This window comes from Peromyscus maniculatus, chromosome 12 (genome assembly GCF_049852395.1).
Source record: "Peromyscus maniculatus bairdii isolate BWxNUB_F1_BW_parent chromosome 12, HU_Pman_BW_mat_3.1, whole genome shotgun sequence".
Lineage (NCBI taxonomy): Eukaryota > Metazoa > Chordata > Mammalia > Rodentia > Cricetidae > Peromyscus > Peromyscus maniculatus.
In genome coordinates this window covers 53,127,588-53,140,523 of record NC_134863.1, presented here as the reverse complement: position 1 = coordinate 53,140,523, position 12,936 = coordinate 53,127,588, and the positions used below count along the sequence as shown (strand labels likewise).

General features: G+C 36.3%; 1 non-coding gene across 1 annotated transcript; it reads left to right on the top strand.

Moving 5' to 3' along the window:
* The first annotated feature begins 2,774 nt into the window (after window positions 1–2,774).
* On the top strand, window positions 2,775–2,938 carry LOC121821826 (U1 spliceosomal RNA). Its single transcript, XR_006062714.1, has one exon. It is a non-coding gene; the product is annotated as a U1 spliceosomal RNA (small nuclear RNA).
* Window positions 2,939–12,936: the final 9,998 nt, after the last annotated feature.

The window sequence follows — 12,936 nt, the reverse complement described above, 5'->3', positions numbered from 1 at the left end:
ACTTCAATCAACTAGGTGCTGTTTTTTTCTTTCTCCAAACCTTCCTCTCATTACCCCCCAAACTGCCATTATCTTTTATTTCCCATGCAAAGGAGAGAGTGGGTGGGCACTGCTTATGATTGACCAGGGCTTGGCCTATGCCTGTCATGTGCTAGGTGTAATGATGAGTCTGCTGCCCCTTACTAATGCTAAAGAATCAAATTTGCTGAAGGGCATTTGACCCATCTCAAATAAGGGTTTGCTTTCCATAAAACTTGTTTAGAAGTCGAATTTCATGAAACCTTTACAACTTCTAAGTCTATACTGTTCAGTTTTTGCTTAGTAACATATGACACAGAGAATAGTGTTAACCATTGCTTGTCTAATGCCATTCAGACAGTGTGAATTTTGCTTCTGAAACAGGATATAGTGATGTCATAAAATGATTCCACATGGCTATACTATAGTCATATGCCAAGGCTCTGGGGTGCATTTTGTTTTATAATGCATCTCTGCAATAGGGGTCATTATTTCCACTCTCCGTATAAGGAGGTTGAGGTGTAGAAATACATATGAATAATTTCTGGCAAGACTATAAATAATTTAATCAAAGTGCATTGCTCAAAAGTAGAATTACCTAGATTCAAAGTCAGAACCTCCTAACATCAATTTCATGTTTTTAATCATTTTGTAACACTTCTACCCCTTACTTTGTAATGTCCATTTCAAGCCCAGTGTATTAGAATACCAATTTCTGTTGTTCATCTAAAAATTTTAGTATGTTTCTTTAACACTAATGAAATATTTCTGTAGATATTTGTGGACTATGTACTATGTATTATATTTCCATATTTCATTATACTCATTTTATTTTTTTGAATTATTTCATTGCAATTATTGCCTAGTAAATATTTTAACATAAATGATCTTGTTACCTTTATATTTTAATTATTGTTTTTAATACAATGAAACTTTTCCTAATTTACATATAATAAAAGATGCTTATGTGTTTTAGTTACATACTAGTTCTTATGACATTAGTAAACAGAATGCTTTTTATAAGAACATTGAAGCACAGATTAGTTTATTTTCTCAACATTGCAGACCAAGTGAGTGCAAATTGGAATCCAGCTCCAAGCAATGTACTTTCAGAATTTGTACTTTTTTAAAATTAAAATTCTTTGGATTTGCTTTTAAATTATGCCTCATATTGCAATTTTCTCTTTTAAAATTTTTGTTTGTCAGCTTCATACAATTATATACTATATTTTAATTGTTTACACCCAATCTCTTCTCTCATCCCCTCTTTCCCACTGAAAGCTCTCTTCTCATCAAGTCCCCCTGCCCACAAGTTCATGTCCTCTTTCTGTGTGGTGCGCATTGTGTTTAGAGTTTCTTGCAGGAGTGTCTGTGGGAAGTCATACATAGAAGCATGGGAAACTTATCAGTGTCTCCACCACTGACAAACATGACCCTCTCTCCAAGCAATCATTAATTTATAATAGTTGTTGCAATCATTAATTTACAATAGTTGTTATGGAGGAGTGGAACCTCATTGGCCCCTCCCCCAACCATGATGAAATGTGGATGGACCCAATTTTGTTTTTTGTTTTGCTTTTGTTTTTGGGGGTTTTTTTTTGTTGGTTTGTTTGTTTGTTTGGCTGGTTGGTTGGTTGGTTGGTTGGTTGTTTTCAGGCAGAGTTTCTTTGTGTAGCCCTGACTGTCCTGGAACTACCTCTGTAGACTAGGCAGACTGGTCTCAAACTCACAGATATCCTCCTGCCGCTGCCTTCCAAGGTAGAATTAAGGGCATGTACTACCACTGCCTGGCTATGAGCTCAATCTTGATAAATATAGCTGTGGTTAATTTATAAGGAAAATGACGACAGCCTGTGGACATCTTTTTGCTGTACATCTCTTCATCTTCTGGATCTTAAATTATTTCCACTTCTCTGATACTCCTTGAGTCTTGGAGGTATGCTATTTTAATTATTTTTATATTTAACTATTAAATTAGCATAATTTCAGCTCTAAAACTCACTGTGTCTTTTCCTTTTAAATAAGTAAAGTCTATATAATATTAGAGATGCTAAAGAAATCATGTGGTCAGACATAGTAGCATGAATTTGAAATCCCGTACACTAGGAAGTAAAGCCAGGAAGGTAAAAAGTTCAAGGCCATCCAGAGCTACATAGTGGCTTTGAGATCAAGCTTGGCTACAGAAGACCCTCAAAATATCAGAATTAAAATGATCTTATCAATATATTCTATCACTATGCAATGATCTCAATCTAATACTAAACACTTGTAATTTACAAATTCACAAAATGTAGTCATTTACTGAATGCTTATTTTAAGTGTTGGCATATATTGTTTGTGTTGCTCATAACTATATAACAATTAAATATTATTTAAATAATACAATTAAATAATACAATTTATTTTACAAATATGTTAATAATATTAAAGATAATAAAATTCAATAACTTGTCTATGGCACTGTAGCTATCAAAACCCCAAAGAAACAGTAAACATAGATGTATTTACCATAAAATTTAGATTTTTTTCAGTACATAGAACTGTCATACTAGACTGGTACCACGATAGAATTGTCTTTTCTAAAAGTAAGAGCTCTTAATGCTGTCATAGAGCAAAAGTCCACGGAGCTATAAATTACATCAGAGAAACCATTTGGATATGAGTCTTAGTCCTTTAATATATGAATAATTATAGCAGATGTTATAAAATATTATCAACTGTACTGAAAGCAACAGTAATACATGATATTAAGAATCTTTCTTACCTGGCAGGGGAGATACTATGATCACGAAGGTGGTTTTCCCAGGGCGAGGCTTATCCATTGCACTCCGGATGTGCTGACCCCTGCGATTTCCCCAAATGCGGGAAACTCGACTGCATAATTTGTGGTAGTGGGGGACTGCGTTCGCGCTCTCCCCTGATTAAAAGAAAAAAAAAAAGAATCTTTCTTCAGAATGAAAATTCAACACAAAAGTCCGTACTTTAAATCTCAATTAGAAAAATAATTTTTTTGAAACTGAATATAAGCAAGCTAAAAGCTGCCAGTGTATCACATTCTTCTCCTGGAAACACACAACCATTTTAAGATTCATGTCACTAAAGAATAACTATAAAAATTATTTTAAATAAAACCTCATAAACCTCAAGAAAAATCTCAAAACAGAGTAAAAGTATCAGAAAACAAATTTTACTTCCAGGCCATTGAAATCATTTGGTCTTTATATTGATGGCACTACTCTGGTATAAACAAATGAATGCTAAATTTAAAATGTAGTGGAGAGCTAGATCAACTTCTCAACAGAAAACAATAATTTCAGGTATAATGGGCTTTTGAAAAGCATCATTATTTATGTCTATATTTATAACAATAAAAGATAATAAATGCATAAGCTATAAAAATGCAGTGGCCTCTGTGCTGGCTAATCTTATGTGAACTTGACTCACAAACTTGAGTTATCTGAAAGCAGGGAATCTCAGCTGAGAGAGTGCCTCTGATGAGGGAAGGCATAGCCTACTATGTGTGGTGCCATCCCTGGGCTGGTGGTCCTGGGTTCTATAACAAAGCAGGCTGTGCAAGCCATGGGCAGCAAGCTGGTAAGCAACACCCCTCCATGGCCTCTGCATCAGCTCCTGTCTCCAGGTTCCTGTCCTGTCTGAGTTTCTGTCCTGACTTCCTTCAGTGAGAACAGCAATATAGAAGCATAAGCCAAATAAACCCTTTTCTCCTCAAGTTGCTTTTTGGTTATGGTGTCTCATCACAGCAATGGAAACCCTAAGACAGCCACTCAATCAAATGTATATATTATGTGTGTGTGTGTGTGTGTGTGTGTGTGTTTTATATGACCACATGCATACACACACACACACACACACACACACACACACATTCCTAATTTCATTTTTTTTCTTCTGTGGTAAAATATCTTGACCAAAAAAATACTTTAAGGGGGAAAGATTCCATTTAGCTTATAATTCTAGGTGTTCTAGTTAAATAATTGGTTATATTAATAATAGCCTACATGTTGAAAGCCTAGAAAGAAAAGATTGAAATTTTTGGTTTTTTTTTTTTTTTGCTTTTGTCTTTATTTTTGTGTACTTTTTTCTGTCTGTGTGTACACATCTGTGTGCAGTTCTCTTTGGAGGCCCAAAGATGGCATGAGATTACCTGGAACTAGAGTTATAGGCAGTTGTAAGTGGCTCAGTGTGGGTGAGCAACTCACATTCCCAGCACAAGCAATAAGAGCACTTAAGTGCTGAGCAGTTTCTCCCGTCCTGAGGTTGGAGATGTAAGAGACATGTGAGATATCTTTAAATTACATTTTTTCACTTATTCTTTGACAATTGCATAAAATGTATATATTTTACAATACCATTCAGTTCAACATAATAGCCACAGATTTCCCTGTTCTCCCCCTCTCGCCCCCCCTCCCCCTCCCCCCAGCCCACCCCCCCCCATTCCCACCTTCTCCAGATCAAGGTCTCCCCCGAGGACCGGGGTCGACCTGGTAAACTCAGTCCAGGCAGGATATTTTGATCATACACATCCTCCTTCCCAAACTCCACCTAAATCCTCCACCACCTCTCTACCTACCCTACTTTATGTTCCCCCACACACAGCAGTAAAGTTTGTATTGGCCAACTCTTCCTAAGCATGGAGCCTGTCCTGGAGTACATGTATGAGATGTCACTGAAGAAGACAAACTTTCCTTCTCCCAGCAGCTGTCTAGTACCATAGCTCCTCAGCTAAGGGTAGGACTTGATGTCCATCTTCCCTACTCAATGCTTAGATTTTAGTTTGCCTTAATCTTATACAGGTCTTGTGCACACTGTCAAAATCACCATGAGTATGTATGTACACCTACTCTATTATGTCTGGAAAACAATGCTTCCCCAGAGTTTTCCACTACCTATGCCTCATATAATTTTCTACCCACTTTTCCATGTAGACCCTTGAACTTTTGGGGAGAAGGTGTGATATGGCCATACCACGGAGGGCTGAGAACTCTGAAGTCTATTATTCCCTGCACACGGAGCAGTTGTGGGTTTCTAAAGTAATATAATCTACTGCAAGAAGAAGCTTCTCTGATGAGGATAGAGCAGTGCACTGAGCACTGAGTAATGAACAGTAAGTCATTAGGGATCATTTTAATGCTAGGTCCAGTTAGCAGAATAATAGTAGCTGGTTCTCCCATAGGGCCCATGACCTATCTAATCCTAGGTTCTTTTTCTTATTGGCACTGTCAGGTATGGGTTCCATCTTGTGGAGCTGCCCTAATTCCAATAAAATAAGTGTTTGGTTATTCCCATAACATTTGTGTCAATACTAGACCAGTTGGCATATCTTGCCAGGTAGGTAATTACTAGCTCACAGTGTTCATAGCTGGGTGAGATTGCACAGAAAATTCCATCATGAACACTAACCAGTAGAAATGAAGTTCTCAGCTGAATACCAGCTAGACTCCTCCATGTTTTGTGATTCAAGTATGTTGTGTCTTCAGCATTGACCACTCTCAGATTTTAGACTATTGCCAATGCTATTAGTTACCCTCCAGAATTTGATTGAAGCTATTTTTAGTTAAATATAACAACAAATAAAAATGAAAAAGGAAACATGGGGGAGTCTGAGTCAAAAAGGAATTTATGCATTCAAGGCTAGATTTCATTTAATAGTGAGTTCCAGGCTATAGAGTGAGATTGCACCTCAAAAATAAGATAAAATAAAATAATAAAAGAAAAAATAAAATAAAAAAGAGAATAAATAAATAAATGGCTGAGATAAAAAATATTCTATATGGCAATAGGTAATTAATTGCTGATTGATAAAGCAAATGAAACTATGTGTTAGAGGAAGTAATACTAGAAACTTGTCAAGGGGATTGAGTAAGTAGAAAACAAATGAGAAAACACACACAGTATCAGAGAACTCAGGTTATATCCAAAAACTCAATGAATTCAGGTGTGTAGAACATGAGGAAAACTTCGTAAGTGAACAAATATTATCTTCTTCAAATCAATGGCAAAGATAGAACTGATATATTATATTCAAAAGAACAGAGAGAAGGGGTCAAACACCAGAAGTCCTGCCAGTAAAAATCATACTTTTTATTATGAGAAACATAAGAGGATATTACTTAAAAGAAGATTGCTAAAATAAAAATTAGTATGGGGAAGCATTAAAAACGAAGCCATTGAAACAACACAGGGAAATATTACTACAGATAAGGCAATACAGGAGATAAGGCACAAAAATTATGATTCTTTCCCTAAAGGATAAGAGAGGAGGAACAGAGAAGACAGAACCAATGGGACAAATGAGCACAAAAAAGGAGACAATAGATTTAAATCCTAAAAGTCAGAGCTCTGAGTTTCATTAAAATGAAAGATGAAATTAAATATTAGTTTTTAAACAAAAAAATCTTATTTTTTCTGAGCATCTAGTTTACATGAGTGCAGAGCACACATCTGACATATTTGTGAAAATGTATTTTTTGCAGCCACAATTATATTAATTATGTGAACCTTAATAAAACAATACTAAACATTTCACAGGCATTCAGGGACAAATATTGCTGAGGACAAAGAAAATGATTGAGTTATAGAGACCAGTTTCCTCAGGAGCACAGAACAATTACAAATGGAGGCCAGACCATTGAGGTGGTGACAGAATCCCAAGGAGAAATGGACAAAATCACAGCCTAGTGCATATTTAACACTTTGCTCCCAGCATTTAAAGAAAAATTAGAGAGAAATTCCTTAAGGAAATAGGAACCTGGAACAACATTCTCAGCCAACAGTCAAGTTGACCCCAGTGTCACTGATAGAGGACACCACACAGCAATACAGGACACACAATATCACATGTACCTAGAGCAGATACTGGGAAAGGTCATATACTAGGTCATAAGGCAAGTCTCACCAAATTAAAGAGGCTTCAGTTATATAAAATACTTTCTGTGACTGCTGGGGAATTAAGTTACAAATCAATTAATAGAAAAATCCCCAAATATTTTGAAATTAAATAACACACTATAAATAAACCATGAGTTGAAAAAGAAAACCAAAAGGGAAATGAGAAATCACTTTAAATGGAATGAAAATGAAAACACACCATCTCAAAATGTGTTGGCCACAACTGAAGCAGAACGTAAGGGGAAATTTATAACCATAAATGCCTAATTAGAAAATAAAGAAAGTTCACAGCTCAGTGACCTCAGCTTCTACCTTAGAAAGTAGAGGATGAAGAGAAAAATAAAGTTGAAAGCGTCATGTTAAAGTAAAGGAAAGATGAATTAAGAAAACCATGAGAAGTTAAAGTTACAACTAAATAAATAAAAACCAGGAGAATAAACAAACAGTCAAAGCTGGATTTTTACAGACAGGAAAAATGAAAGTGTAGCCAAATTTGCCATAAAATAAAAGGCATTGAAACCAGGAGTGAGAGCTCATATAGCTCTGAATTCTACAGATGCTTCAAGTACAAGCACTTATTACGAAGAACCTTATGTTCATGTCAATAAATTTGAAAAGTTAGCTCGAAAGAACAAACTCCTTAAAGAACACAAGCTACCACAGGCTACTTAATAAAAAACATACAATGGTCACATAACAAAGTTTAATTTATACTTAGATATCTCCAGACCTAGACATTGTTCATTTTAAGTTTAGCTAAACAATTAAAGATAAATTAAAAATTCTAGGAGCAAACAGTAAGTTTTGATACAGGCATTACACCGTCAAACTTAACTCAAACATAGAATAGACTTAAATATAAAATATAAAGCCACAAAATATGTAGGAAAAATGCTTATGACCTTATATTGGGCAAATATTTCTTTGATATAATCTAAGATTATATCCCTAAAATACTTGGATTATAGATTGTAATATAAGTTAAAAATTCTACACTTCAAAAGACAATGTTAAATGAGAAATTTAGACTCAACTTGGAAAAGGTATTACTAGTAATATAGGAAAAAGAACTTATATGTGTTTTTTTAAAAAAAAAAAACTCTCAAAATCCAAAGCAAAGAAAATACACAACCCAAATTAATAATAAGTGAAAAACATTAAGCATTACTACTAATAGGCATTTGGAGAAATGACTCAATCATTAGCCATTATAAAAATGTGTGGAAAAACCACAATGGGTGACTTCTGGACCTATTTAGAATATCCAGAACTATGAAAGCCTAAGCACAAATCTTTGCAATGGTACATAACTATTGGAACTCTCAATAATTTCAGGTGAGAATTGAAAGGGGTATAACAAGAGCATTTGGCTTTCTTTTATAAGATGAACATGTTGACACAGGGCCAGCCCTTCCAAAGATTTCTCTATGATATACACAAGCATGTGTCTACACAAAGATACAAGCATGTTTATGGTAAGTCTATTTAGTAACTATTCAGGCAAGTTCAAATGTCTATCACCTTGGAAATCTGAAATTGTGGCAATCCTCACAGTGAACTCAGTATTCGTGGAGTTGATCTGTAATACATTTAATTCTATGATTTGACTATCTCCTGTGCCTCCAACATACATATGTAAAATTAGTCAAGAGTTTGATGGTCTTAAAGGGGGAGTCACTGGAAAGTGATTAGGTCATAAAGACCTAATATGGAATTAATAACTTCATAAAAGGTACTCCAAGAAAATCCTTACATTCCTACCTTATAAGGATACAAAGAAGAATCCACCAATGGATAAGGCAAGGCCAAAGAGGCCTGTGTCATATTACTGGACTTCACAGAATTCAGAAATATGAACAAAAGGCGATTTTATGAGATTCATTTGTTGTATTTCATGATAACAGTATGAAAGGAATAAAATTATCAAGGAGTGTGTGAGAAATAATGTACAGAGAGACAAAAAATAGAGAATGAAAGAAGAAATGGAGGGGAAGTAAGAAGAAAGAGAGAAAAAAGAAGCCAATTCATATGAAAGGTTTTAAGACTTCAACGAATTAACTGATTAATCGAGGTGATATTCCTATTTCTATTAATAAATAGAAAAAAAGGTTAATTTGGTTTAATAGGAAATGACTATTAAGACATGTTTATTCTTAATTTGGTGGTGACAATCCAGTAGGATAGAAGTACCATGAAATAATTTGTAGTTAGGAAGCAATTGCTGATGCGGAAGACAGAAGGTGGGTTTTTAGATCAAGTAGAGTAACTGGCCTGAAATAAGACTGAGGCTCATCACTACAGAGCAGTTCAGCAGAGTAGATGGAACTGTCCCTAGTATATGAACCAGAATGCTAATTGGAGACTTGGAAACATCTCTGTCTCTTCCAGCTTGTCACTTGCCTTTCAAAAGAAGGACAGTTGGTTGTCAACTGATAATAAAAGTTTCAAGACAAGAATAAAGGTAAAGTGAAATATTTGGTTAGTATAGTTAAGGATCTACCTTTCACTTTTTCATAACAGAAGTGTAGACAAGGAAGAGTCAAAAAAGTGTAGAGAAGGAAGAGTCAAGCAACAGGGTTTTTTGATGTCTGTGGATGAAGCTTGGGTATCTATAGAGAAGCCTAGCCATTTTATTTCACAGGGCTTCTTGAATCATGTAGCCAGGATCATTGCCCCCCTCACTGGTATCATTACTATGGTCAGGGAATCTATTTGGTGATAAAACTATCCATTTTCAAAAATGACCTTCAGTGGCCAAGTGATGAAAAAAGGCTTTCCTTTAGTATATCAACTCCTATGATACAACTAGAAGGTATTTGACCTTTTATTGCTGTTTATCTCTCATTCTTTGTCTACAGTTTTTATATGAGGTACAGCTTGCCATTATCTCATGTTCCAATGATGCCTAAAAAGATGACCATTCAAACTCAGCGACTATGAAATAAAATTCTAAGCTGGCTAATATATTTCCAAGAACATACTCCTTTCAATTAAGATCAGAACCGAAGCAATACATCGTTTTAACCATCTCAAACTATCTCACCTCTGCCAGAAAGGGTGTGGTTTCATGCAAAAAATGAATAGTATAAGAATTTTAAATAGTACCAAAATGAGCATAAAACTTCACTTAAGTCATTAAGACTATTACCACCAACATCTTTTGTGACATTTGAATTCACACTGTAATTTCAAGGTTGACACTCCCCCAATATTGTGTTGTCACTGTTACCACACAAGAGTTAAAAGGCCACAGAGATGGACTGTGAAGAAACTCAAGCTTTCATACTGTAGTGTTCTTCCTATTTCAGAATAATCAAAACATTGAAAACTAAGCATCTTTGTAGATCCCTGGGAATTTCCCTAGCACCATGCTGGCCCCCTCCATCAAGATATCTTTCATTGCTCTCCCTCTCTGTCGCTCCCCAACTTGCCCACCCTGTTCCCCCATATTCCCATCCTCCATCCTCTCCCCTCCTCCCTCCCACCCCCACTCTACCCAGGAGATCTTATCTATTTCTCCTTCCTAGAGTGATCCATGCATGTCCCTCTTAGGGTCCTCCTTGTTACCTGGCTTCTCAGGGACTATGGATTATAGCCTGGTTATCCTTTGCTTTACATACCATGTTTGCCTTTCTGGGTCTGGGTTACCTCACTCAGAATTATTTTTTTCTGGTTCCATCCATTTGTGTGAAAAATTTCATGATGCTGCTGTTCTTTACCTCTGAGTAATACTCCATTGTGTAAATGTACCACATTTTCTTTATCCATTCTTTGGTTGTGGAGCATATAGGTTGTTTCCAGGTTCTGGCTATTAGTAGCAATAGTGGAGAGGGTGCCTAAACTTGCTTTCTCCTGTAATCAGATTGGTGACTACCCTAACTGTCATCATAGGACCCTCATCCAGTAAGGGATGGAAGCAGATGTAGAGCTCCACAGCCAACCACTGATCCCAGAAGTCCTGGAGTTCAGTTGAAGAGAGGGAAGAAGGATTATATGAGCAAAGGGGGTCAATATCATGATGAGGAAACCCACAGAGGCAGCTGACCAGAGCTAACGTGAGCTCATGGACTCTCAAATGACAGCTGGGGAGCCTGCATGGGATCTGGAACCGAACTAGGCCCTCTGAATGTAGGTGACAGTTGTGTGGTTTGGTCTGTTTGTGGGGTTGCTGGAAGTGGGACTAGGATTTATCCTATGCATGAGCTGGCATTTTGGAGCCTATTCCCTTTGGTAAGATACCTTGCTCAGCCTTGATACAGCAAGGGGAGAAGCTTGGTCCTGCCTCAACTTGATATGCCAGACCTTGACTCCCCATGGGAGGCCTTACCCTCTCTGAGGAGTGGAGTGGAGATGGGAGCTGGGAGAAGGGAGGGAGGAGGAACAGTGGTTGATATAAATGAAAAAAAAATAAGTTAGAAAAAACAGAAAAGAAAAACAAGAGTCGATTAGCAGCTGACTCTTGTAATTATCAGCTGGAGTCCACTGCCTCACATTATTTCTGTACGCAGAAACTACTCAGCGTTTGGTTTCCTTAAGTTGGACATAGCTTACTCTATGTGTAATATATGAGTTGCTGATTTTCTTTTGACTTGTGGAATCCAGCTTTATAAATATTTATTCATGTGTGACTTTTTGTGTCTCTCTCTCTCTTTCTATTACTGCACAAAATTATAATCCTCTCAACTTGTATCTTCCTGTTAGCAGAATGACTTTAGTTTTCTTTGCCTCTAGAAATTAATTTAAAAATCTCTGCAGTGACTGATCTGGTTCACCACACTGAAATCATCATATGTGTCTCCGAGGAGGAATAATTTTTTTTTTAAATGTTGACAAGAAATTTGCACATAGATGGTATTTGGACACTAAATATATTTAATTACATTCCATGAATATATTCCAATTTCACTTTAATTGTGGAAGGAATATGGTAATTCTACTAATTGATCATGAAGAGGAACAGCTAGTTTCTTTTAATGTTGCTTTGCTGTAGGTAGTGGGAACCTATTTTAATATCCTTATCAATATGTTAAGGGTATAATAAAGCATTACATAAGATCTCCTGCCTCTATTTGATGTAAGAGCTTACAGCACCTGACTCCTGTAGACACTGGATCACTGGTATTCTATGACATATTAAGGAATTACCATGAGAATGGAGGAGTAGCTACTCTGCAAAGAAGTGCATTGCATGGGAGTGTCACGTCGTTCTCCCATAAAAGTTGATGGTAATCCATTTGCACTTAAGTAACAAATACGTTGCTCATGGACAGGGATTTAAACTCACCACCACCTGAACATTTGGGAAGTAATCTATTACGCAAACTATAGCTAATCAGGGAGATGATGATGATGAGGTTAGCAGAAGTGTATTACTGCTTTGTCTTATTAATTTCAGTTAGAATCCAGAGGAGACTCATGGTCCCATCAGAGTATTGCCTGAGTAGTATCAGTGTTTAGGGTTCATACTTTTTCAAACATTTTATTTCTTGATCAGTATCAAAAAAAAAAAAAAACTCCATGTCTGCCTGGAGGCTCTCCCACAGGGCACTACCTATCCACATGGACATGTTATCCTGAAGAGAAGATGCCCCTCCTTCTTCTTCCTTGGGAATAGTATCCTTTTACAAAACCCCTTCTCATTTCTTTGCCCATTATTCAACTTGACCACTTTAAAATGAATTTAATAGAGTGGTTCATCGTTTCCTCCAGGACAAAGCATTCATATTATATATGTAGCCATCCATGAGGACGGGTGTGATGACTACTGTTTAGCAACAAGCCAAAGATGATAATAAAATCATTAACTCTGTCAATATAAATGCTAATATAAAAAGGGAAATTGGATCCATGCCTGGTGTCACATTTTCTCTGATAGAAAATTAGAACAGAGAAATTGAATCTGACAATTTTTAGCATTTAGAGACCGACATCAAAATTGTAGTCTGAAGTACACCATGACTGGCAGGATGCTTCTTAATTAAACTGTGCTTTTGTTAGGCAGGAATGAAT